At 38.1% G+C, this 26,188-nt stretch overlaps 1 long non-coding RNA gene across 1 annotated transcript; it reads left to right on the top strand.

The window, feature by feature from the left end:
* Positions 1–6,453: 6,453 nt before the first annotated feature.
* Positions 6,454–10,712, top strand: LOC120323609. Its single transcript, XR_005564243.1, has 3 exons — positions 6,454–7,670; positions 9,346–9,405; positions 10,469–10,712. It is a non-coding gene; the product is annotated as an uncharacterized LOC120323609 (long non-coding RNA).
* Positions 10,713–26,188: the final 15,476 nt, after the last annotated feature.

Below are 26,188 nucleotides of genomic sequence, written 5' to 3' on the forward strand. Positions count from 1 at the left end.
TCTCAATTGATTGCATATTATCTGTGAATCTTGCAGTATGTTTGTGTACACATTTCAGAAGTTTCCAGCCAGAAACATTTCCAGAAGTTTCCCCAGAAGGGCCTGGATTTTAAAGGGGAAAGCTAACATCAAAGTGACTGGCCAATACAATGAATAACAAGGTTGGGAGCTTTGGTCTGCTCAGCCTGTAGATGTATGTATCTAGGCAATAAAGAAATCCTGAGGATGTTGTATATCAGGCATATATGAGCATATGAGCATACCATTCAGGGACAGATTCATAATTGCAGAGTAATCTCTTAGAAAACAGATAATGGGCTTCAAATTTCTTAAAGCAGATGGTCTTCTGACTGCTGGGTAAGATTTTTTTCCTTTTTTTTTTTTTTCCTTCTCTTTCTCCTACTCTGTCTATTTGATATGCCTCTTATGATAAAACCTCAATATATTTATCCAATAAAAGACCTGTCTATATTCAAATTCCATGGGCTTCTGAGGGATACGGGTGAAGTGCAGACAGACTAGTAATTGAAAATACATTAAAATCCTTTCACCTATAAGTTAAGTAGGATTTAAATCCATGAGAACAAAGAGGAATATAAATTCAGAACATCTTTAAATGTTCCACTTGGAAACTTTTCCTTTTTTCTTTATACACAATAGCACATAAACTTTTAAAAACCAAAGCATCATGTAAATGTTGGAATCAAGTTAGTTCTATGTTTATTCCAACTCTTGTTAATTTTTCTTTTTATAAGGGTAATGTTTGTGGGTATAGGCTTTCACTGCCCCTTCTGTCAGTCCTTGCTGGTGAAACACCATGAAAATGTTTTCCATTGTTCATAGTACTGTGTGAAAATAGTCCACACGACATAGATGTATGATATCAGAGTAATGTTGCTGATTCAGTATATAGCATCATGAAAAACAGCAGAACACCAAAAGAGAATTAAAATAGTGAATCTTACTTTCCAAGCAGTTAGAGCTGGAGAAATTGAGAATACAAAGAAATGTGTCCAGTTTAAACTGTTGAGTACCAGCCTATGAATTACAATTAATTAGTTTGACAGAGGTGTGGAAAAGATGTTTCAGAATGATGACATGTTTACACTATGTGTTTAAAATGTAGTAAGTAGACTGAAATGGGGGATAGTAACAGCACCACCTGAAAATGTGTGAGCTTAGGTGTGCATTTAAGAGCACATATTTTTAAATGCATGTGTGGGAACGTGTTGGATATGATTTGGCAATGTGCACTTGCAGCTCAGAAATCCAATTCTACTGTGCAAAAACCTGAAATGTGGGCAGCAAGTTCAGGGAAGTGATTCTCCCCCTCTACTCTGCTTGTGTGGGAACCTACCTGGAGTACTGCATCCAGTTCTGGTGCCTCCAGCACAAGAAAAACAGGGACCTGTTGAAGCAGGTCTAGAGGAGGGCCATGAAAATAACTAGAGGGATGAAAGCACCTATGAATAAAGGCAAAGAGAGCTGGGGTTGTTCAGCCTGGAGAAGAGAAAGCTCCAGGGAGACATTATTGCAGCTTTGCATTTTACAAAATGAATTTATAAGAGAGAAATTATTTACCAAACCTGCAGTGACAGACAAGGGGCAATGAAAGAGGATGCATTTAGATTGGCCATAGGGAACACTTTTTTTACACCAGTTTGGTGAGACACTGTAACAAGTTGCCCATAGAAGTCACAGATGTCCCTTCGTTGGAAATGGTCGAGGTCAGGTTCGACAGAGCTTTGGTTGACTTGATCCAGGAAAGGATGTCTCTGCCATGGCAGGGGGGTTGGACTAGATTATGTTTGAAGGTTCCTTCAATCAAAACCATTCTATGACTAGGATCCTAATAATTAGGATATTTAAATTTATATTTAAATATAAATTTAAATTTATATAAATATAAATTTATATAAATATAAATTTATATTTAAATATAAATTTAAAAAATATATATACCGTTTCCACCAACCTGCAGTGACAGCTCAAGAAGCAAGATAAGCTATTTTGAGTTGAATTATTGGCAGTTAAATCTAGTGTTTCCATTTCAGGGCTACCCAGCTAAATATCTCTCCAGTACTGAAGGACTTTGACAAAGGCACCCTAATGGATAGTGTTTTGAGAAGTGTCATAGAATCATAAAATATCTGAAGTTGGAAGGGACACAGAAGTATCATCAAATTGAACTGTTGAGCCTAAAAATGTCAGGGAAAAAAACACATGTAGGAGGGTGAGAAAATTAACAGTTTTTCTTGACATTCTGTGATTGAGATACAAGCACCAGAATTGTCTTGCTGATACTAAAGTTCTTGGATTATAATCTGATTCTTGAATGTGAGATACTGTGGAAGAAAAGTTTTTCTCCTGGGCTGTATATTTTTAGAAGGCAGTACCAGTTTAGGCAACATCCCCCTCCTGCCCTAGGTCCTGTGTGTGTCCATGACATTGTCAAATCTCTACCAAAAAATCTTTCTTCTGTGACTTGAAGGCTCCTTTGTCAAACCAAAGTATTATACAGCTGTTTTAATTTCTAGGATGTTTTGTTCTTGCACTTTAAGATGTTGTCACGTTGAAATGGATACAAAGAATGCTGTCACTATAGTAAACCAGAATGTGGGAATTCAAAAGTCTCAGGATTTTTACAAATCTGGAAAGTAGTCAGCAAAATTACCCAAGTGTTATCTCCAGAGATGAGGATACCAAGCATACAAAAATATTGATTATTGATTATTTGGAGCATGCTTTGGTTGGGAAATAATGGTAGATACAGGCACTGTGACTGTGGTTAGGAAGACTTGACTGCTGCATGGCTATGCTGCTTCACTGCTACAACAGTCTCTAACATGTAATCATAGGAAGAAATCAGCAAATTGAACTCATTAGAAATTCATTCTTAACTGGAATGTTTTCTTTGATTATTGTACCAGCACGTTGACTATGTGATGCATGTATTTAAACCTAATTATTCACAGTAAAATATCAAAATATTATTGCAGACATTGCTAGAAATCATTATTATATGAACTATTGAACAAAAATTATTCCCTTCTAGCTTTATCAGATTTTATTTCTATTTTAAATGTCTTACAATATATCAGCTCTTTACTAGTTAAGAGATACAAGCATCATCTAGAAACATCAGATGTTCTTATATCATAGTTATTTTTACATTTTCTGCAATAAAATACGTCCTAGGGAGCATGTCAAGTGAAAATGGTTTTTTAAGCCTTTTTAAGGAAGTTTTTGAAAGCTTTGGTTAATGGTTAGTGACTATTTCTAAAAGGTTTTTCTAGAGAGCAGGACCCACATCCTCTCATAGTTCCTCAACAAATAGTATTTTTCTCATGTCTCTGAATGCTTACAGGTATTCTTTCTTTTTTTTTTGGTTTTGTTTCTTTTTTCTCATCCTACCACAGCTCTATAGAGGTAGATCATGTAATCTGTCATAAACCAGAACCCACGTTGTCTTGTGGGTGTCATGGAGCTGAAAATGTGTATTACACAGGGTTAGCCTGACTATTAATCACTTTGTCATGTGGTAACATTACACTGGAAATCACACACACGTACATGCACACTGCTGTTTAGAATTCAAATTTATTTAACTCAAATATATTCTTAAAAAAATGAAATTCCTCTTATTCCTGAGCTAAAGGAGCAATATGTATCTTATGGTAAATAAAAACCAATATCCTCTCCCTATGGAAAGTGAGGAAGAATTTACCATAAATGAGTAGTGCCAATCCTCAAATGTGAAGAGAATGTTGGAGCAAACTCTACCTTTTCTAGTCTGTTTGTTTTCATAGAGCTTGATTTACATATTTTGGGTACATTCTTCCAGTGACTGTTACTTGATTATTGAGACTTTTTGCGTCTTTGGGGCTCTTGGTTGGAATTCTTCTGCTATTACCCCAAATTTCTACTCTGACACCCTACTGCACTAACAGATGCCCCTTGAAATTTCCCAAGCACATTTGTCTTTGTTGACAACACATTACGTACTATCTACTGCCCCAGATTTTTGTTCCTGTTTAATGACAATGATAATGATAATGATGACCTGCTCTGGTCATCAACTTGTTCAAAATAAGATTAGGGTTTGCCATTACAAAATAGCGTTTCTCTCTTTAATAAGAACAGGGTTTTCTAGTATTGCTTCACATGAATGCAACAAGTGTACATCGACTGCCATAGAAGGTTTTCATGACTGGAGAACCGGTGAAAAGCAGGTGTACACCCTAGGTAATCCTAAACAATAAATATAAGATTATTCATTATTCTCTCGAGACCTGTGGGAAAACATCTACGCTCTTGAGTTCTATTTCATGTTTAAATCTCCAGGTGTTGAATACAGTGAAGACCATGAAAATTGCAAACAATGAACTAGAAAAAACTCAATAAAACCATAAAGAAACTTCCACTAGATATACTTGTGAGAGTTAAGGTACCATCTGTGGGGAACTGGAAAGATGCCTAGAATAAGGAAACTGTTAACACTTCCACTTTTGTTATGAACTTAATTGTAGAGTCTGAAAAATTGAATTCTGTGGAAAACTCAACACTTTTGAGCTCTAATAATATCTGATCTCTGTCTGTTATTGACCTGTTACTAATCCTCAACCTACATAACTGTTGTTTTGGAAGGGAGTGAGAATACTGTGGGCCTCCTTAGAGGAATGAATCCAGTCAATGCATGGAAGCGGAAGTCAGAAGATACTCTGATTTAAGTGTGGGGTTTGTCTATTTAATAGTGAAAATTGCTTAATATTGGAACAAATATCTAAGACAGCCTTGATCAAATCATTGAATTTAGTATAAAGCAAAAGAAATTATTTCCATGGTCTTGAAAATCATAGATGAATTAAGGTTGTCTCCTGATTTTTTGAAGCTCCACATTATTTAGTGATATTATTACTGATACACTGGTATTCTGCTTTTTGTCTTTACAAGATGTTCTCAGAGAAAACAGTATTCAAGGCTGTCTGTAACCATTGGACAAAGAGATCAGATGAGTGTAGAATATTTCTTTGACCAAGGAGTTAAGCCAAATGCTTATTCAATTTTCTTTGTGGTGTGGCTTCTTGGAAACATATTTGCAGTGATGTGCGATGCCAGACTTGTATTTTGTACTACTTCACTGAGTTGAGGTGCTTCCCATCAAAAGTTACAAAATATAGGAGCAAAGCCTCGCCTCAAGAAAATAGGGAATACCCAGCATATTAGACTAGAGAGATGAATTTAGAATACTTATTTGGCTGAAGAGTTGAATCAAACACATGTTCAGGACTCAAAAACAAATGTTTCTGGAAGTTTTTTGTAGCAGTTCTGTATTTTAAAACATGAGTGAATGAACCTAATAGTCAAATGGCAATCAGCATCTACTTGTAGTAATTTGTCTTTTGCTTTCTTCTTTCCTCTACTCTTATGGCCCTTCCATGAAAATCCAACAATAAAGACTCTTCCCGTTTCTTCTTTAAGTCTATTTCAGTGATTTCTGTACTACACAGTAGTGTAGTGTTGTTACACTTTTCCTAATGAATGTAGCTAGCCTGTCCATAAGCAAAGCAACATAGACTCAGAGATCTCTCTTGCCCTGTGTTCCATTAAGTTTTTGACTGAATTTACAGTCCATTACTACTCAGTTCCTCTGTCTAATAGATATCACTAGAGTTTGCTACTCGATAGTGAAAGGCATTTACGAGATATGCCATCCTTCATCTCTGTTATTTTTGGATATTGTAAACGAAACAACTAAATGTTGTAGGCGGTAATATAAAGTCAATTTAAATGTTAAAGATATTTAATATAAAGTGATTTTTCTTTTCCTTTTCTTTTTCAAACTACTGATTCAATTATTCTCAGTGCAGTGGGTTGGCTTTTGGATTTTTTAGGCCTTCCTTAGCAACGGGGTCAGAAATCTAAGGAAGTATTCCATATCCTTTAGCGTAAAGCAACATATAAATAAGGCGGAGATAACAGACCTCGCTCTCTTCTCTTCCGGTGAGGTTTGGGAATGGCGAGGTTTGGGAACGGTGGGTCCCTGTCTCGGTCTGGCTTATCTGGAGCTGAGGCCTGCAGTGACTGCTGTGTCTGCCACGCGTGAGGGGAGAGCGCTGGGCCGTGTCCGGCTGTCCTGCTTTTCTAGAGGGAAGTGGTGAGATTTTGCAGTTCTTTATTTTGCTGGTTACTAGATTTTTCTATTGAGCATATTTGTTTTGTTTTCTTCTTTTTTGTCCCTTTTTCCCATTTTCCCTTCCCCTCTTCTTCTTGGGAGTTGTACATAATATCCTTACTGTATATAACTGTAATATATGTAAAAATACACATATATTTTAGTATAATTTGGTTAGTTTTGATTTTTCTCAATTTCTATAGCTTTTTTTTCCCTCTTTGCCTAAAGGGGGAGGGAGTGGAAGGGTTTTCACTGAGTTTTGCAGACTTGGCAGGAAGCCAGCTCTAACTTGCTCACTCAAACTGTATCTGATTTTTGAAATTGTGCTCTACAGTTTGGCAACAAGCCAGTTTGACAGCTGGTTTAGTGAAGGGATAATTTTTCCACAGAGTAATGTGAGCTCTATGGAACATCTTTTCTGAAAAGACAACATGACAGACAGGTATAATAGGAGAACCACTAATATGCAGTCACTTAAGTAGTAGCAAATGTGCAACACCTTTGAAGAAATCTTTCTGGAATATTCAGATCGTGTGAAATTTACTCTTGAATGCATCACCATACTGCACTTAAGTTATCTGTATAGTTGTCTACCATTTATCAAAGTGAATTCCAGAAAGATCATCTGTGGGGATTGTTTCTAGACTTAAAGTATCACTTTTATTTAAGATTAACATGAGCCTTTTTGGTGTTTTGTTACTGTAGATGTTAGAACTAGTTGCTCTAACATTCTAAGACTTAAAAACTGAAAATACACTTGATTTTGTTTATGACAGACTAAATTTCATCATGTCAGAGATAAACTCTGACAAGACTAACTTGCATCCTGGATCAGGTTGAAAGGATTCAAAAGATAAAGACTATTTCTAAACATTGTCTGAAATACTGGCATGTGCCATTTTACATCTCAGCAGAAAACTGCAATTGATGATAAACAGCACTGATAGTGCAGGCTTCTTCAAAACATATTTGTTGCAATGCATGAAGTCAGATAATGTACCATACCATTTGAGTTGCATCACATAAAATATTGTGAAATCTAACAGCAGAGCTTCACCTCAAGAAAATAGGAGGTTATTAAGCAGTTCAGGTAGATTGCTTGTTGCAGGGTTCACCTAAAGTAAGTTCTGCTGAAATTGGCTAACGACGGCCTTTAATTTACAACACCTGAGACTAAGCAGTTTCTTTCCTGTCGTATTCTCTAGCTGATTCAATTTTACTTGAATAGTGCACTGCTTCTTGGCAAGTAAACTCATTTACCTGCAGACACTAAACAGAAATCTGTTGACTGACTTTTTCAGCTACCATTCTTCTTGTGTATGCAGCAGCTGTCCAACAAAATTCACCTTAAATTTATGTTTGCATCATGACATTGCAACATGCTCAACTTGTGGATGTGGTCAGCAATAAGTGGGGAATGAACAGTGAAGCAGTGGAATCCTGGACTTCTGGCAGTGCTTCAGCTTTTACTGAAGCATGTTTACTTTCATTTCAGGTAATCGCAAAATGTATGGCCCATGAAAGGCATTTCATTCATGATGCATGTGGAGAACAAGATTTTTGCCAAATTCTATTATCTGAATAGTTCACTGGGTAAACTTACCTATGCTAGCCTTTCACTGCTGGAAATGAAGCCTGTTCTTTGCCCAAGTAGATATGGCTTATAGAGATCCCCAGGATGATGTAGCTGGATAAGCAGTGAAGAGAAAGCAGCTCTTTCCTTAGAGGAATTATGCAAAACAGCTGGCATGAAAACTCTTCAGTATTTTGTACAGCTCTCAATTTCTTTCTCTCTCTTTTTCATTTATCTGTCTTCCTAAAGCACTGTACATTTAATAGTGACACTGACATGAACAACAACGGCCAGTAAATGAAAGGTTTGAGATAAGATTAGCAGCATACGGCCTCTGTATCACATGCAAGCAGACAAGCACTGCAGACAAGCACTGCAGACAATTGCTTTCTGCCCACAGAAGGTAAATGAATGCTGTGGCAGAGTGATGACAATTCAACAAGACTGCAAATGACCCTCTGGTCAAGAAGATGTTAATTATACTAGTTTAACACAGGTCAATGAACGTAACTTTTATTGGAAATGAGATATTTAGTTTTAAAAATGTGAAGTATTTAATACCAACAAATTTCTATTGCTCAAACCATTGCTTGGCTTTTTGCATGAGATTACCAGACTGATCAGCTGAGCATGGCCAGTCAAGTAATGATTTTTGTGATTGCAATTTCAGTGATTATAAATCAAATTTTATTTGCTCTTGTTATATCATGTTAAGTGAACTGGTTTTATGAATAAATCAAGTCTTAAAATCTGAGTCAGGTTTGCATGCACTGGTTCAATTTGCTTCTGAAAGAGAAAGTGTGTAATTCTTGTATTCCTTTTTTAACCTCAAAGTATCCAAAGGCTGTTCAAATAAATGATTTTTTTTGTTGCTATTCCCTTATCACTTTTTCCATTGCATGAAACAATTGAGATAATCAAGTGTTTAGCAATTGACTTTGTTTGTTTTATTCAGCAAGTATAAAACTCAAATAAAAGAAATTATTTCATTGTTGAATAATTCAGACTTAACTACAAAAGAGCTGCTGAACTACTTCCAATAGTAATAAAACCAAAATTTATTGATGGAAGGTGCTAGGTGAGGAGTGTAATTGGACAAAATTTCTTTTGATTTTGCAATCCTGGATCTGGCTCCCAGGGAAATCATGATACTCATCCTGATTCTACTACTGGAGTACAAGAAAGTCAGATAATAGTTGTGGATGTTGCAACTGGGGTGACTCAAGATGAGTTTGTCAATGCAATAGTCTATCTAGCGTCCATACTGTGGCATCACCCTTATTTAATGATATAAGTGGTGTAATTGAGCCTATGTTCAGGCTTAATGCCCAACACTAAGCAGAGCCCTTGGCCTGTATGATGACAGTTCCTGGAAAAACACCTGTAGCTCTCTTATAGAATGTGGGGATGATGCTAGGGTTCCTAGTAATGAAAATTTATTTTTCTTTTAATTAAAAACTCCTTAGAGGCAATGTAGTTAAAAGGGTAAAATGTATGCATGCATGTTTTTAGTTTTGGTACACCCCTAGTTCCATTGTAACTGTTCTATACCGTCCCACAGACAGCTGATCATATCTGTTACTGAATTTCGTTTCAGGTTTTCTGGAATTTACCACTGTTATTTTACCAGGTGAGGCCCAGCCTACTTTTTTAACAGGTAGGACAGTAGTAACTCATAACTAACTCATTGAATGAAGTTTAAAAAAAAAAAGAAAAAAAGACTTTCTGTCTTTGTTTCTTAATTCATTTATAGCACTACAAAAAGCTCCACATGCAACTAACCATACAAATAAAATACTAAAAACCCCCTAATCAGACTATTCAGGGTTTTCTGACAATTAATTTAAAAGAATTTACTTTCTTACAGTTCTGCATATATTCTGTTCATCTCTCTGTCAAAGGATATAATACTGGTACAAAAACTCAACCATAAACAGAAGTATATTTTAAGCTGGCTAAAATTAGCCACATTTAGACATATACTAATAAATAGAAGACTATACTGTGCACCTTATGTAGAGTCAGTCATCATTTAGTTGTATTAATCAATCAATTTTTGGTTGAGAAAATTAAGGATCCAGGGACACTAAATGATTAAGGAACAAAAACAGTAGACTGTATGTAAAGTAGTTCTGCAGATACTAGCACAGCACTCAGAAGACAACAGAATTATTTCACAGTATGCTCTGGAGAAGAGCAGTATGCTGCCAAAGGGATCATTTGTTGTTCTAGTGGTTGGTCCACTGGAAATTGGAGTCAGTTTTTAATGTTCTTCAGTTATTCATCATGCATTCCCAATGTTTGTGTAGACCAGTCTGCCTCTACACAGGTTACAGGCATTGCATGTGATTCTACTGACTTCCAGGGAATGAGATGCTGCCTAAAAATAAGTCACAAATACCATCCAAGGATTGTAGGAGGAAGGGGATTGGTATACACAGTATAGAGGGGCAAGACTGTGAGCCTGTTGCAAAATTACTATACCTTTACTCTTTTTTTTCCATTTAACTCTGTATTTGCTAAATTATTTTGGAATTTCTTTGGGTAATATACTCCTACTATGCTACAACATATTTTTAAACAAGAGATGAAAAGTCAAAACAGCACAGAATAACTCTCTAAAAATGTTAACTCCTGAAAATAAAGATCATGTTCCTGCTTATGCTGTGTAAAATTTTGATTAAAAACAACCAAAGGTGTTTTTTTGCATTCTTTTTTAGGCCTGGCCAGAGAGTGTAAGCTGCTGGAGACCTAAGCAAATTATAAATGTCTTCAAGCTTTTATTAACAAACACTATTTTGTCTACAGAAGAAATATGTTCTTTTATACCTTCCTGATCTAAGAAACTGGATAAATCCAGCATCATATATTTATTTCTTGAAAATCACATTGCGAAAAGAAAAAAATTATAGGTAACATCAAGACAGTATTTGCACCAAATATATATTTCTATTAATATAAATAAATGGGTAATTTTTCTGTTCACAAATTTTATTTAAACAGTCCTTGAAATATCAGAGGGCTGGGCAATCACCAATCATATGAAGTTCAAGAAGGGGAAGTGCCAGATTCTGCATCTGGGATGGGGCAACCCTGGATACACGGATACACCGGGGAATGAGATGCCGGAAAGCAGTGCCTGGAAAGGGACCTGGTGGTCCTGGTTGAGAGCAAGTTGAATATGAGTCAGCAGTGCCTTGGCAGCCAGGAGGGCCAACCATGTCCTGGGGGGCATCAGGCAAAGCATCACCAGTTGGTCAAGGGAAGTGACTGTCCTGCTCTGCTCTGCAGTGGGTCAGCCTCACTTGGAATATTGTGGCAGTTTTGGGCACCACAGCATAAAAAAGGCATTAAGTCATCAGAGAGTGTCCAAAGGAGGGCGATGAAGATGGTGAAGGGCCTTGAGGGGAAGCTGTATGAGAACCATCTGAGATCATTGGGTTTGTTCAGCCTGGAGAAGAGGAGACTGACGGGAAACCTCATTGCAGTTTAGAACTTCCTCGTGAGGGGAAGAGGAGGGGCAGGCACTGATCTCTTCTCTGTGGTGATCAGTGACAGGACCTGAGGGAATGGCCTGAAGTTGCGTTGGGGTGGTTTAGATTGAATATTAGAAAGGGGTTCTTTACCCAGAGGGTGGTTGGGCAGTGGAACAGGTTCCCCAGGGAAGTGGTCACACCACCAAGCCTGACAAAGTTCAAGAAGCTTTTGGACAATACTCTTGGGCACATGGTGTGATTGTTGGGGATTGTCCTGTCACGGTCTGAGGGGGGATGGGGCTGTGACACAGCACATGGGCCTGGAGACAAGGAAGAGGTGCAAATGAAATACTTTACTGAGGTGTCCAGAGGTTTTATGGGTTCAGGTGGGGAAAGGGCTAAAACACGGGGTGGAACATGAGACAGACAAACGGGGGAACATATTGGGGTAGGGACACAGGCAAACGGGGAGGAACATGGGAGGAACTGGGGAAGGAAAGCGCGAATGGTAACTGTCTCCTCTCTGCAGCTTCTGCAGCCCATCAGAGAGGGGAGCAGGGAAGCGGGGAACAGGTAAACTCGTGGCAAGCCCGGGCATGCCCAGGCTGTGCACTGTGCAGTGTGGATACAAAGAAACCACATAGTAACAATAAAGTCCATATAATAAAGTCCTGTCAATTGCTGTATGTCATTCTCCACCCCTGGAACTGCTCCCATCCTGAATCTTGTTCCTTCACATGGTCCTGTGCACGCTTAAAAGTTGGACTCAGTGATCCTTATGGGTCCCTTCCAACTCATAATATTCTGTGATTCTGTGATTCTGTAGTGGAATGCTGAACTTTCAAGGGTCCTGTGATTCCATTTGCTTTTAGTGTCTGTATTTAAGAAGCAGTGTTCACTTGTTCATAAGTCAAAAAATATTCTTATCTCTTTCTGAAGAAATCAAATTTGATACATTTACCTCTAAATATAGAGGTATTACAGATTTTCTAAACAGCAGGAAAGCAGCAGAGATGACATCTCAGAATAATTAATTTTTAGAATAATTAATTATTTCAGACTAATTAATTTCTGTATAAAACAATGGTTTTTTCTGTCAAGAAGAAGATTGTAAAGTTTGTCTAGAACACAGATCACTTCTTAAAAATAGTACAAAAAATGTGATAGACCTTTTAAAGTCCAGAGAAATAATGCATCATAACTTTCTCATTTGAGGAATGATAATTCTTGGATATTGAATCTCCTATGCTTTATGTCTTTTGGTTCAAATGGGTTACCATTGCCACTTTGTCCTTTTGCTATTCATCACAGATAATTCCAACTCTACAAAGCATAAAAAGTGAGGCCGATCTCAAATAAACTAGTGTGGTTTTAAGTTTTGATTGTTTGGTTTTTTTGGTTTTGGTTTTTGGGGTTTTTTTTAATTTTCTTTTTTAGCCAGAAAATTTTACTTTTATAGTCTGCTTAATATGCTGCAATAGAAAATAGAGCATCACTGCCTTGTATTTATATTTGCCTTTAAGAAAATAACACTTTTTTGCTGGCCAGAGCTAGAAGTGTAGCCATGTTGAGTCCATTTCATAAATGTTACAATATACTTAGCTTTGTAAATCTTGAATATATGTTGAAAGAGGGTAAGTTAAACATTAAACAATATGCTGGTTTCCAGTCTCTTGCCTCATTCCCACTGTGTGTATTGATTTGATTTAGAGTAACTTATAAACTGTAATTCCTGAAGCACGCCTGTGCATGCTGAAAAAGCAGGGAAGGGATGATTTGAATCCTGGGGCAGATATAATTCTCATGCAGACAACTTCACTCAAAACTGGAGATAATTAGCTGGAACGGTTTCCTTTTTCACTATTGCAAATGCTGTTCAGTGGTCAGTCCTCTCTTTTTTTAACATAGCAAGACATTTCAAGCTAGCTGATGAGTTAGCTTCAGTGTGAATTAAATGATAGGTTCCTACTGAAAGGCTCCTACTGCCCTATCAATATTGAAAGGAATTTTCAAATAAATATAAAGTGCAAGTGATCATGTATTAAAATGAAATTTTACCAATGGACAAATATTTCCCTTTCATGTTATACTAAAACCTCTAGAACTTATAGGAAGTTATATGTGTAACTTGTTTAACAATTAGAAAATCTCATAGCTGTATTAAACTTTGATTATGCCTGAAAATCTCTTCATGTTTATAAATACTGAATATGCTCTGAAGACTATTAAATTTGATTTCTAGTGGAGCAAGGGAAATGTATTTAAAGTGCAAGTGGCAGATTTCATTAATTATGGGGGGGGGGGTTAAAGTGCCTTCTCAGAATCCCTCTTGGATTTAATGAGGGCATTAATTGATAAGCTACCAAAAAATCATAGGTCTAGTTAGCAATTTTGCAGGTTGGAACCAACATCCTCAAATTAACTGGGTCAGCATCTGCTGCAGAACTCTGAAAAATAATGGGCTTAAACATTGCTTAATAACTACCAGCAATTTATGTAGCACCTTTGGCTTCATTAATTTATGAAGTGAGATTTCAGACTGTGGGTATGGTGACGGGAAGAAGCAGAGTTCAATGCTGGGGTGTCAAAAGCATAAAAGGTCATGATCTCTGACCTGGCATAAGCTTTAAAATAAATTGTTGCCTATAGAGCGAATAACCAGCAATGTCACTCAGGGTGATTTTACATAAAGGTGGCAGATGAATGTCCCCACAAGTATAGATTAGCATAGTCTTTTGTAGAATCCATTTCTTTGCTCTGATACCTCCACCAAAACTTACACCTATGTGAGCTGAGAATCCATCAGCTCTTCTTTGCTAGACATCACCCTTTAGGAATGTAAATTTCTTCACATTATTTTGTGAGCAGAGCTTGCTCTGCTTAATTTGGGCTGTGTAAAATTAATATGCATTCAGTTTGTACATAGCAATAAGACCTGTTTAGACATAGCAGTATAAATATTTATGTTACTGCAAGCTCTGGTTTTATTCTAATGTATTTTCTTCACATGTCTTCCTTTCTGCTCAGAAGTCAAATGAGTGAGCTTTTGTCTGTGTGTAAAAATGGTATAAATGTGTCCCCAGTATCTCTTACTTTAATTTGAAAGTAAACTTTCATCGTACATGCTCATGAAAGTGTTCAGACAAACATGCTGCTTTGGATTAATGCAAAGTTTAGTATATAATGTTCACCTGTACTCTTCTCTTGATTCGCTGTACTTTGGTTACTATGGAATCTAAATTATCTCATGAACTGCAATATTTTGAATCCCATCTTAATTATCAAATTAAAAAAAAGGTGTTTTCACATTTCATACAAAATAAATTTTGTGTTTTGAGCTGGCAATAAAGTTTGTTCCACTGCTTACATCAGTTATAATGTGCTAGACAAAACCCATAACGTGAATTAGGTATCTTAGTTATCATTGTCTTCACACAGCCTCTAATGCTGACTCTTATTGTATGCTGGAATTGGGCAGAGAATTGTGATCGTTCTAACTCCAGAAGCATAACTGCACTGACGTAATCTCCCATTATGCCATCACAAGACTCCTCTAGTATTAAAGTAGCTCTTTAGACTTAGCTGAGTTTCCTGCCAGTTATCGTAAGTTAAGACAAAAAGGATCTGTTTATCCTGCAATAAATGTTCACAGAAGTCTTTATTGACTTAAAGATGTTAGTACAGAGAAGTTAAGTTACTACAAGCTGAAGTGTATAGATAAAGCTTTACTTAATATTTTAAATAATTGCTGTTGCTTAACAAAATGTACACAATCATCATTAAGACCAATATTTGTGGAGAATTGTCCCAAACTGATACTGTCTTCAAAATGCTTGTGACATTGCTGTTGCTGATACATAGGTTCTAGCTCTACCTTTTATGAAGAGCAGTGAAAAGCAGGTAATTTAAAAACTTTGTCCTTTGTTAACCATTGTAATATTAGTTTCCCTGTCAATACAGACAATTTTCAAGATATTTTGCAGTGTGGACAACTCCTCCATAGCATATAAGAGAATGTGACGTGAAGAGAACTTTTTTGGTATCTCCCTACTCTCATGTCTACCCTACAGGTTTCCCGTATCTTCATCAACTCTTTTATGAAATCTCTGTAGTATTTTGCCATGAAGTACATGATGGCACCTCACATTTAGCCTTGCTTTCAAGGTCCCCAAACTCTAATATTATATGATGTTGAAGTCCCACTCAATGTTCTTGGGACAAAACAAGATTTAAAGATTTTTATGCAGATGTAACATGTTGTGTTGTGCTTGTATACAAAAGTGACTCTTTTGTTGCTGTTTGACTTTAAAGAGAGAGTACTGTTTCTTGTTCTTTTTGATGCACTCTACCTGTTTAACTTGTCCCAGGTAGTTCATATTACTTTTCTTCCTAAGAAGGATCAAACACCCTGGGTCCTACAAAAATTGCTGATGTCAACAATACTCTAAAATGCCAAACACTATTATTCGAACTCTGAGCTGTACACAGGAAGTATTAGCAGTGTATTAGCTATTTATAACACCATTAAATGGTAAAAGAATGGTTACTTTTCCCTTTCATCCTTCTTTGTTATACACATTGTCAAATGAAATCTACTTTAAAAACATATTTTAGCATTCCATCATTTTACCATTAGAAGGTAAAACCTCATGAAAGAAGACATCTGGGTAATATTCAAAGTATGGAATATGAAACTGTGGCTTAAGGAACACAGCTTACCAAAAGTTAAAGCAGAAGAACAAGGCTCTCAGTTGTTCTCCAGGGTTTCTTCTGGTTTATTTTTAAATGCATTTAGCTGTTAAGTGTCAGAAGAAAACCTTGAAAATTAGGGTAATTATATAATCAATGTCCATTTGAATTTTTATGGAGTTTGAATCCTTGTTCCAAAGTAGTGCTGTGAAAATTATTTTTTTATGACAAGTATAGACAACATGGGTAGAGTTTTGCAACAGTCTAGTATGAAAATTAAGTCCTCACATTTAATGTGAATTTTAGCTAATTTTTTTTTAAAAAAACCTCTAAAGATATTCAAAATTTTGGAAAACTGTGTATCATTAGTGTCATGGTGCATCAATTTCACACTTGAAAATCAAGCTTATACAAATGTACTGCTTCATGAACCAACCAGACTACAACTCTCATTGGGTGATATGTCAACATGTTCTTACTGACTATATCAAAATCAAATCTTTTCTTGTGATGGAATTTTTTGCAGAAAGAAGTGACAATTTTAGGCAAGTGACAATTTTAGGCAAGACGTAAAATCACGTCCTTTTTTGGCAAAATATTTTTCAAGAAAGAGTATACTCAAGTATTAAACATCCTTTTAATTTCAATAGATATCAACTTGTATGTCAATAGTTTATTTTTTGGACTGGTTATCAAAAGGGTCAGCAAAGTCTGCAAGATTTTGCTTAGCTGCGAGTCTGCAAGGCCACAACATTAAAATTTATCCTATATCACAATAAATACACCATTTATCTTGCAGTTTAACAATATTTGGGAGAGCTTAAAGGAGGGTGAATAACTATTTAAAACTTTTAAATATGATTGATATGATCAAGCCATTTAACTACAGACATGAGAATGCTCATAAAACTGCACTTATAAAAATTATTCCCTTCTGCAAATTGCCTGCCTCACTTAGCTGTGCATGTATGATAACATTGCTTTTCTGTTACAATGTAAGTATTTTTACTGAAAAGATTAATTTGTTACTTTGAATCCCAGTGTTTTTGTAATTATCCTGAATATACTGTAAAAATTCAACAAAATTTATTGATAAAGGTATGATAACTAGATGGGTACAGAAATAACACAGATTAGTAAGAGTGTAATAACATAGAAAATCAGTTATGCAATCATGTCTTATTGTCTAAATATTGATTCTTTCTGACAGTTCATTTGAAGCTTAGTCAAATTTGATATATGAAGTGTCTGTCCTATCTTTATTAATAAACATTTTTTGAAATAAATGTGTTACAAATATGCTGACCTTGGCAGGCCACCAGGTGCCCACAGAGCCATTCTATCAATCCTCCTCTTTGGCAGGACAGGGAATAAAATAATAAGAAAAGTTCATGGGTCAGAGTGAAGGTTGTTGAAAGAACAAAAGCAAAGGCTGTATGTGGAAGCAAAGCAAAGCGAAATGATTCATTTTCTGCATCAGTACATGAAGTAAAGTCATTTCCTGGGAAGTAGAGTCCCAGCATGCACAGCAGTTGGGCAGGGAGTACCTTTCCTTTGAACATCCAGCTCAGCACCAGTAGTCGGGGTGCTAGGAGGAGCTGTGTTTCTGTGCCAGCCACTTCTGAGGCTGCTTGTATGCCTTCATAGGCTGCCAGAATTTCCTTTTCCACTGGAGTGTAGTTGGCTTCAGAACCCCTGTAGCTTCGGCTCCAGAAGCCAAGTGGTAGCCCTCGCATCTCACCAGGCACCTTTTGCCAGAGGCTCCAGGAGGGACCTTTATCTCCAGCTGCAGCGTAAAGTACGTTCTTTACATCTGATCCCATCCGAACTGGTCCAAGAGCCGCGGCATGTGCAATCTCTTGCTTGATCTGTTTGAATGCCTGCTGCTGTTCAGGACCCCATTGAAAGGTATTCTTTTTACATGTCACAAAGTGAAGAGGGCTCATAATCTGGCTATATTCAGGGATGTGCATTCTCCAGAAGCCTATGGCCCCCAGGAAAGCTTGCGTCTCCTTCTTGTTGGTCAGCAGAGCCATGGTTACAATCTTATTGGTGACATCTGTTGGTATCTGTCGCCGTCCATCTTGCCATTTCACCCCTAGGAACTGGATCTCTCTGGCAGGTCCCTCGACCTTACTCTTCTTGATGGCGAAACAGGCATCAAGGAGAATTTGGATGATTTCCTCTCCTTTCTCAAAAACTTCTTCTGCTGTGTCCCCCCATACAATGATATCATCAATGTACTGGATATGTTCTGGGGCCTTGCCCTTCTCCAGTGTGGCCTGAATCAGTTCATGGCAGATTGTTGGACTGTGTTTCTACCCCTGGGGCAGTCGGTTCCACGTGTACTGCACACCTCTCCACGTGAAAGCAAACTGCGGCCTGCGCTCCGCTGCTAAGGGAATGGAGAATAATGCATTGGCGATGTCGATGGTGGCGTACCACTTTGCTGTCTTGGACTCCAACTCGCATTGGAGCTCCAACATGTCTGGTACAGCAGCACTCAATGGTGGCGTGACTTCATTCAAGCCACAATAGTCCACGGTCAGTCTCCATTCACCATCAGACTTATGTACAGGCCAAATGGGGCTATTGAAGGGTGAGTGTGTTCTACTAACCACCCCTTGGCTTTCCAGCTTGCAGATCATCTTATGGATGGGGATCACAGCATCTTGATTCGTCCGGTACTGTCGCCTATGCACCGTCTTAGTGGCTGTTGGCACTCACTGGTCCTTGACTCACAGTAATCCTACAACAGAAGGATCTTCTAGAGACCGGGCAGGGCAGATAATCATTTGGATTCCTCTTTAGTCACCGTGGCTATACCAAAAGCCCATCGGTACCCCTTCAGGTCCTTGAAGTATCCTCTTCTGAGGTAATCCATGCCAAGAATGCAAGGGGCTTCTGGCCCCATCACAATGGAATGCTTTTCCCATTGGTCTCCTGTCAGGCTTATTTTGGCCTCTACCACCGACAGCACTTGAGACCCTCCTCTCACCCCAGAAATCGAAACAGTCTCTGTGCTCACATGTTCTGAGGGCATTAACGTACACTGTGTGCCAGTATCTATTAAAGCTTGGTATCTCTGAGGATCCGATGTGCCAGGCCATCGAACCCACACAGTCCAGTAAACTCTCTCTCATCCCTCATCTTTCTCATCCCTCTCCTTCTCCTGGCAGAAGGCAGGGCCCCTCTATTGGTTCTAGTTGGAGCATTCACCGTCGGATCTTTGTTTTGGCTTGTCAGAGGCTTTCTTCTCATCCTGGAAACGGACTCCAGTCTTCCTGCGTCTGGGAGATCTCAGTTCTCTTTCGAAGAAATCTGCATCTACCACGTAGACGACTTTCTTATCGGCTTCCTTGCATTTTAGTTCTCTCACTGTGGCCTCGAGTCTGGAAGTAGACTCACCATCCCACTTCCTCATGTTTCCTCCCTGAGTGCGCACATAGGATGCTGATGGCATGCAGAGGGACCTTGACAGGCTTGAGAAGAGGGCCTGTGCAGAACTCATGAAGTACAACAAGGCCTAGTGAAAGGTTCCACACGTGAGTCAGGGTAATCCCAAGCACCAGTATAGGCTGGGTGGAGAGTGGATTGAATGGAGTTGGGAGGCTGGACTTGAGCCATCAACATAGAAAGCCAATTGCATCCTGGGCTCCATCAAAAGCAGTGTGGCCAACAGGCCAAGGGAGTGTGATTCTGCCCCTCTGCTCTGGTGACACCCCACCTGGAGTGCTGCATCCAGCTTTGGGGTCCAGTGTAGGAAGGACATCGACCTGTTGGAGTAAGCCAGAGGAGGGTCATGGAGATGATCAGCATACTGGAGCATCTCTCCAGGTGGACAGCTGGAACAGAGGCTGAGAGAGCTGGGGTTGTTCAGCCTGGAAAAGAAAAAACTCTGGGGATACCTTCCAGTACCTAATGGGGACCTACAAGAAAGCTGAAGAGGGATTTTATACAAGGGCATATAGAGACAGGACAAGGGGGACTAGCTTTAAAAAGAAAGAGGTTAGGTTTAGGTCAGGTGCATGACTAAAAAATATGAATACATTTTTTAGTCCCTAATACAGTGAACTCTCAGTAACAATTGATTCTTCTCTTTGTGATTCTGGGAGTGTTAGCTGGTTTGGTGTCGCATTGCAATTAAGCTCCTGAACTTGAGTTTGTCCATTGCCTTGACCAGAGGATGTCTTTTTGTGGCTAACTTCTAATGATTATGAATATATCAATGTTCCTATAACATGGTATTATCTAAATTTCAACTCCAAAATTCCTCTTATTTTCATACAAGGTACAGGTAACTGCACATGAAATGTAACTTCAGATCTAAGATAAAGCAAAAAATCCACACTCCCATCTCATTTGTTCTATACTTTAGACAAACTTAACTCTTTAGGATGAAGTAGTTTCTTAGGTGTTTTGAGCTGTGGCTACAGTAACAAAAAGAAGTACAACTCTTCTTGTAACTCCACAAAGCCTCATATTCTGTCATAGAGATTGGCCAGAAACGTATGTCTATGAAAGGGGCTTGTATGAGTGAAAATGCGTAAGTGTATTTTCTCAAACTGAGACCAATGGACCTACCAGGAATTGAATACAGATATCCAAAGACTATAACATGCAAAAATGGAAAATTATACTGAACACAGCTAAACACCTATAACTATTTAGAAAAAAAAAAAATAAAAAGAGGTTCGTGGGAGTGCTGAGCATACCCCTAAGGTGAGGTATGCATACAGCACAGTAGTATGTTTTTCTGCCAGATTTACCCAGTCTCTCACCTAGGCCCTCATTCTTGCCATAACCTCAGCCAAGAAAGTCTACCTCCTCACCTACAATAAACAATTGTAGAAAAGCAAAATAAAGGTTGTAGCATCACATGCTCTTCTTTAAGGGACCAGAAACAAGAACGGAAGAAGGAGAGGTGTCCAGAAGAGAGCCAAGGTGGTGTGTTATTGAAACAGTTTGCTGGACTTTTGTCCGTTTTGCCAATAACTGAAGAAAAGTTAATGATAGGAGTTTCAGAGCTTGGTGATGTTTTCTGTAAAGGATTATCTCCTTTAGGTCACCTTCCGTTTACCATCACTTCATTTACTTGTTGACCTCCAGTTCTTATACTGGAAGAATAAAATATAAAATGGGTAAATCATTAGCCTTTTCAATAAGAATATAGCTCGAAGATGTAAATTAATGGGAAATTATTAGTGTTGCTACTGGATGACACATTATGTTGCTTCGAAGACCATCTTATTTCTAAACCAAATCAGAATTCTCTGCAAGATTTAACAAAAAAGTCAGTCAAGGACAATCTCTGAATAAATTTACTGAGCACTTGAACTTGTTATGAGAAATATTTTTATAAGAAACTAATGAAGAAAATCATGGTGTTTCTTATCATGGAGTAACATCTCATTAGATTAGTAGAAAACTAGGCAAAAAATACCCAGTGTTCATCCCAGAAGGAAATCAATAACAATAGTAATTTCAAAAGCAAATAATTTTCATTATAACTTTTAGATTAAAAGTGAGACAATTTCTGAGATATTCAAGAAGTGAAAAGCATTATCATTTGATTGCAAGCCAAATAGATGAAATTAAGCAAAGAGTTAACAGAGTAATTCGTTTAGCAGGTCAGAGCTGAACCTCGTGTTACTACAATGATTGTAATTAATCTCACACTGATGGAAGAGTAATTTAATAAAAACTATTTTAGCATTTCCAGAAGGAAGCTTGACATATGCATCAAGAGTCAGTACAGGCCATGATCTGAATAGAAACAGTCAGAGGGAAAGTAACAGAACAAGGGAACTGCAGTCTTCCTTCAAGCATTTTTCTAGGACAGGAAAAATCACAGACCCATGACAGAAGGTCAGTAGTTTTCAAAGACTGGATTTATCCCAGCTACACGTTTCATGTGTATGGATTCTACTCTGCTAGGATAGTACTCATCTTACTTGCCACTCCTGTAAGGAAAACCTGCTTTGTACTGAGACCGTCCAAATTAATTTTGGCAGTACTAAATCAGTGATGGCCGCATAAAGACTAATTATTCAGATGGTGAGGCAAAGGAACACTGGAAATCAAATTGTTACTGGTGGTGTGCTTGACCGTACTAACTATGGCCAGGATGCACATTAACTTTTGTATTCATGAGGTAACAACAGAGATCACTACATGGATGGATCTGCCAGGACCCTTCTGTGCAGTTGAGGTCACAAGCAGGAGAAGCTGACAGCAGGACGACAGCTGAGCTTCAAGTTTGAAACCATTTCATTTCTCCAGGAGAGCCGATGCAGCATGTTGTGGCATCAGCTGAGGCCCCTTCTTCACTCAGAGACAGCCAAACTAGACAACCGCATCATGGAAAAATTATTTGGAGACTTGTACTGAATTTAAAAGTAAGGATTACAATTCACAGTACATATTCTTGTTGAAACAGGTGTTTCATCCCTCCTGAGATGATTTGGCCACAGTTGAAAGTGACATACAGTTAGAGACTGTCTAAAGTGAGTCTGTGCCACCAGAGACTGAAAATATTATTTATGGAGAAATTTGCAGGAATTAGGAAATGGTGGAAAATGGAAAAGTGATCTCTTTTTACCCAGCACTTCAGTTTTCTGAATTGATGGAACACATCTAAGCAAGAAGCAGGTACTAAGTGATGGAAGAGGGAAGAGTTCAATCATGGTAATTGTCAACATGAAAGGAAATGCATTAAGAGTTAAATGAGAATTGGCATTTTGCTGGTGGGCATCTTGTCCAAAAGGAAAAGGGTAAGACTGCATGGACTAAAAGACTAAATGTATGAAGTGAAAACGTAATGTTTTGTAATTTGAGGGAAAAATTGGATAGACCTCTGTCTCCTTTGTCAGGTGGGTTCTGAAGTTAGACCTTTGCTCATTTCCAGATCAATCAAACTCAAAGTTAGTTAATTAGTTCATCACTCAGGAACACCCTATGTCTAAAAAGAAAAGCAAAACACAGACAATAATTCACCACTCCAGATGATTTATAGTGTGAATAATGAATTTGATTTTCAATTGAAAAAACATTTAAAAATTATATTATACCTCTTTCACACTTTTATTGCAAGACAATGGCATAAAGGCTATAGATATAATACAGAGGCACCATACTAAAAGTAATCATGGCTTGGAAAGTTCTGGAAAACAAAAACATTTGTGTGGTGGGGAAAAAAGTGTTTTCCCCTGGAGTTAAAAAATAGTAGTAACGCTGAGGGAGTGGTGTTTCTTGGTGTAGGGCCAATGAGAAGCCACATTTCGCTCCTTTGAAATCAACATACTGCAACAGACCAGAAAAGAAGGGAGATGATGTAGTTAGAGGAGAAGTAGCCATGCTCTGAGACGATGAGGAGAGAGGGGCCAGGAGCCCCACTGGGGGCCAAGGCCCCACCAGCCCCAGCTGGGAGGCTACAAGAACTTGGAACAGTGTTAAACTGGGCCAAGTACTGAGGCTAAGAGTTGGGGGAAGTTTCTTCACTGTGAGTGGACAGCAAGAGACAGCAAAGAGCAGCAGAGCAGCAGTGAACAGAGAACTGTGGCAGAAAGCCAAGAAGATAAGAGGGAAGCAGCAAAGATGGCATGCAGCCAAGCTGAGAGACACAGAGGTATCTGACAGAGAGAGAGAGAGAGGACTAAGCTCAACAGAGACCGTTTTAGGGTAAGACTGAATTACTTTCCCCAAACCCTGAGACCTCCTAGAGAGAAGGGGTGGACTTCCAAACCCTTAGGGAGTCCTGAAATGCAGCAGCAACTAGAGAGAGAGAGAGAGAGAAGAGCTGAGAGCTCAGAGACGTCCTGAGAGCCGGACCAGGACGGAATGCAGAGGAGGTAGCCTTGCCCACCCTCTGCTGCCACGCTGGCAGTTTGAGACAGAGCAAAGGAGCTCTGGCAGGATGCTTGGGGCAAAGACTGAACTGAGAGCTGCCCTAAACATTCTGACTCAAGGGAACTTGACCCCTCAAGGAAGGGACTTTCATGGGATGTCTTGCATTCCATGATATGACCGTGGTGAGGCGAGCTTTTGTCCCAGTAATTGCAGTCCATGGGAGAAAGAGACCTTTGATTGGAGCCGAAGGGCTGAGAGGGGTGAGAGGAGACCCCTTGTGTGTAATGGAGAGAGAGATTCCAGCTACAACAACTCCGTCTACGACTGCTACCTTGAAGATGAGAGACACTGTTGCTCTGAAAGTGGAAAAGATCTTCCCTTCTTCCCTTCTGAAATTTTATTGGAGGGAGAGGAGAGACTTAGCCTAATATAAATATTACTTTACCATAGGAGAGATAGTTAGGATTGTGTATAAATTGTATTATAATATTTATTTGTGTAATAATTGTAATATAATTCCCTTCCCCCCATATTGAGTCTTGTCTTGTGCCTGGAAAACCCCTCTCACATTAGGGTGAGTTGTGAAAGGGGGTTTGGACTTGGAAATTGGATTTTTGGGGGTCTCAAACCATGACAATTTGAGTACCTATTATCTATCCAGTAAAAGTGATATGGGTAACTCCACATTATTGTAACCTGAATCCAGCTCAAACTATACATTTAATCCATATGAATAATTTTCTCAAATAAATACCAGCTCTGGAAGAATGAAGTTCTAATTCAAATCTGAATTTATCCATATATGTATTAAATATTTTAATATTTATAATTTTTTTCATATTTATCTTGTTAAAATAGAATTTTACTGAGTACCATGGTACTAGAGGAAGATCAGAACTAGATAAGATCAGAAGTAGAAAATATCCAGACAGCAGAATTGTCTGCTACACTGTATACAAATTGCTTCTCCCTCTAAAAAGGAAAATTGATAGGTCTTAGAAAGAATAGGGAAAAAGGTGAAGAAGAAAGGCCAAGCAACACAAGGCTCTCCTTTGTTGTTAATTCTGGAGAGAATTTGTATCAGTACCATGAATTAACATCAATACTCTGCGATTTTAAACCAAAGAAGGATGAGCAGTCTTCCAGCAGAGCCTTTTAACAAGTTTTCAGACATTCCTACCTCTCCTCACACATTTAAATTGTATTTATATATTTATTATATATCCAGTGTTACGCTAACGAGCAGAAAAGGTTCAATGTGGTAAACTGAATTTGACAGAGTTGAACTTAGCATAAAGACAGTTTAATCTTAAAGGTCCCCTTTCCACTCCAAAAACATACCACTAAGACTTCAGTTTTTATATGAGTGCTCATCTCTACAACTAAATTAGAATAGACCAGAATGACTGTTACCAACTAAACTGCAAGCACATTTCTGTGCCAGGAAACTCAAAGCTTATAGAAATCTCCAATGAAATGGGCAGATTGATAATCTGTATGAGTACCAACCTGAAGTCAGAGTAAGTCTTATCTTTTAATACTGCACATGCTAGTATTTCTCAGCTATCACATATCCATATCCCAGTAAACAGGCTACTGAACACCAGGACACATTAACCTCAGCTTACAGGCTGGATTTGAACAGAAACAATTATTGCAAGACATGACAGATTTTCCTGCATTCTGAGGTTTAGAGAGGGCTTGAAGTAATTTTGATTCATTTCTTTTGGGAAAGAGAGTGCAAAGTGAAGCAAAACTAAAAGCACGTGGAAATAAACATTCCTATAGAAATGACTGGATTCCAGATGGCATAGCATTAGGGTAAGTCTCACATTTATTATGCACAAGTATCTACTGTACAAAACAATTCATGCTTTTTGTACATTACAGATGTCCTTTTGTTGTTGTTTTGTTGTTGTTGTTGTTGTTGTTGTTTGTTATTTTACTGTACAATAATTTCTAAATTACAAAAACAGCTTAAAAAACACACTTGCAGTGCATCTCTATTTAGGTCATGTAACTTTCTTACTGCACACGCTCTCTTCCCAGCACTTGGTGTTCTAAAGTGGAAGGCATAGTTAAGTGTGAGATGATGGTTGAGAAAAAAGCAATCTGAGATACTGTTTTACATGTATTTTGTCAGTTTCCTTCAGTTCTCAGAAATATGTTCCTTACCTAGATAATGCAGCTAAGGAGGCTGCTTAAAAACAAAGCATTTTAGGTTGAATAAATGTTGTTTTTCACTGAGAGGAAAACAGAACACATAGTCATAAATCTAGTTAAATTACCTCTGTTGCAGATAAACTCATTTCAAGATTCATAGTCTTGTTCACTAAGTAAATTCTGACAAAAACAATCTTCTATGTTACTTGCAAAGATGTCTTTGAGCACAAAAAAAATTACTTGATTAAGTCAATGAACCCTTCA

This window comes from Pipra filicauda, unplaced genomic scaffold, assembly GCF_003945595.2.
Source record: "Pipra filicauda isolate LSUMZ 115617 unplaced genomic scaffold, ASM394559v2 scaffold29_size4552773_pilon, whole genome shotgun sequence".
Classification (NCBI taxonomy): Eukaryota; Metazoa; Chordata; class Aves; order Passeriformes; family Pipridae; genus Pipra; species Pipra filicauda.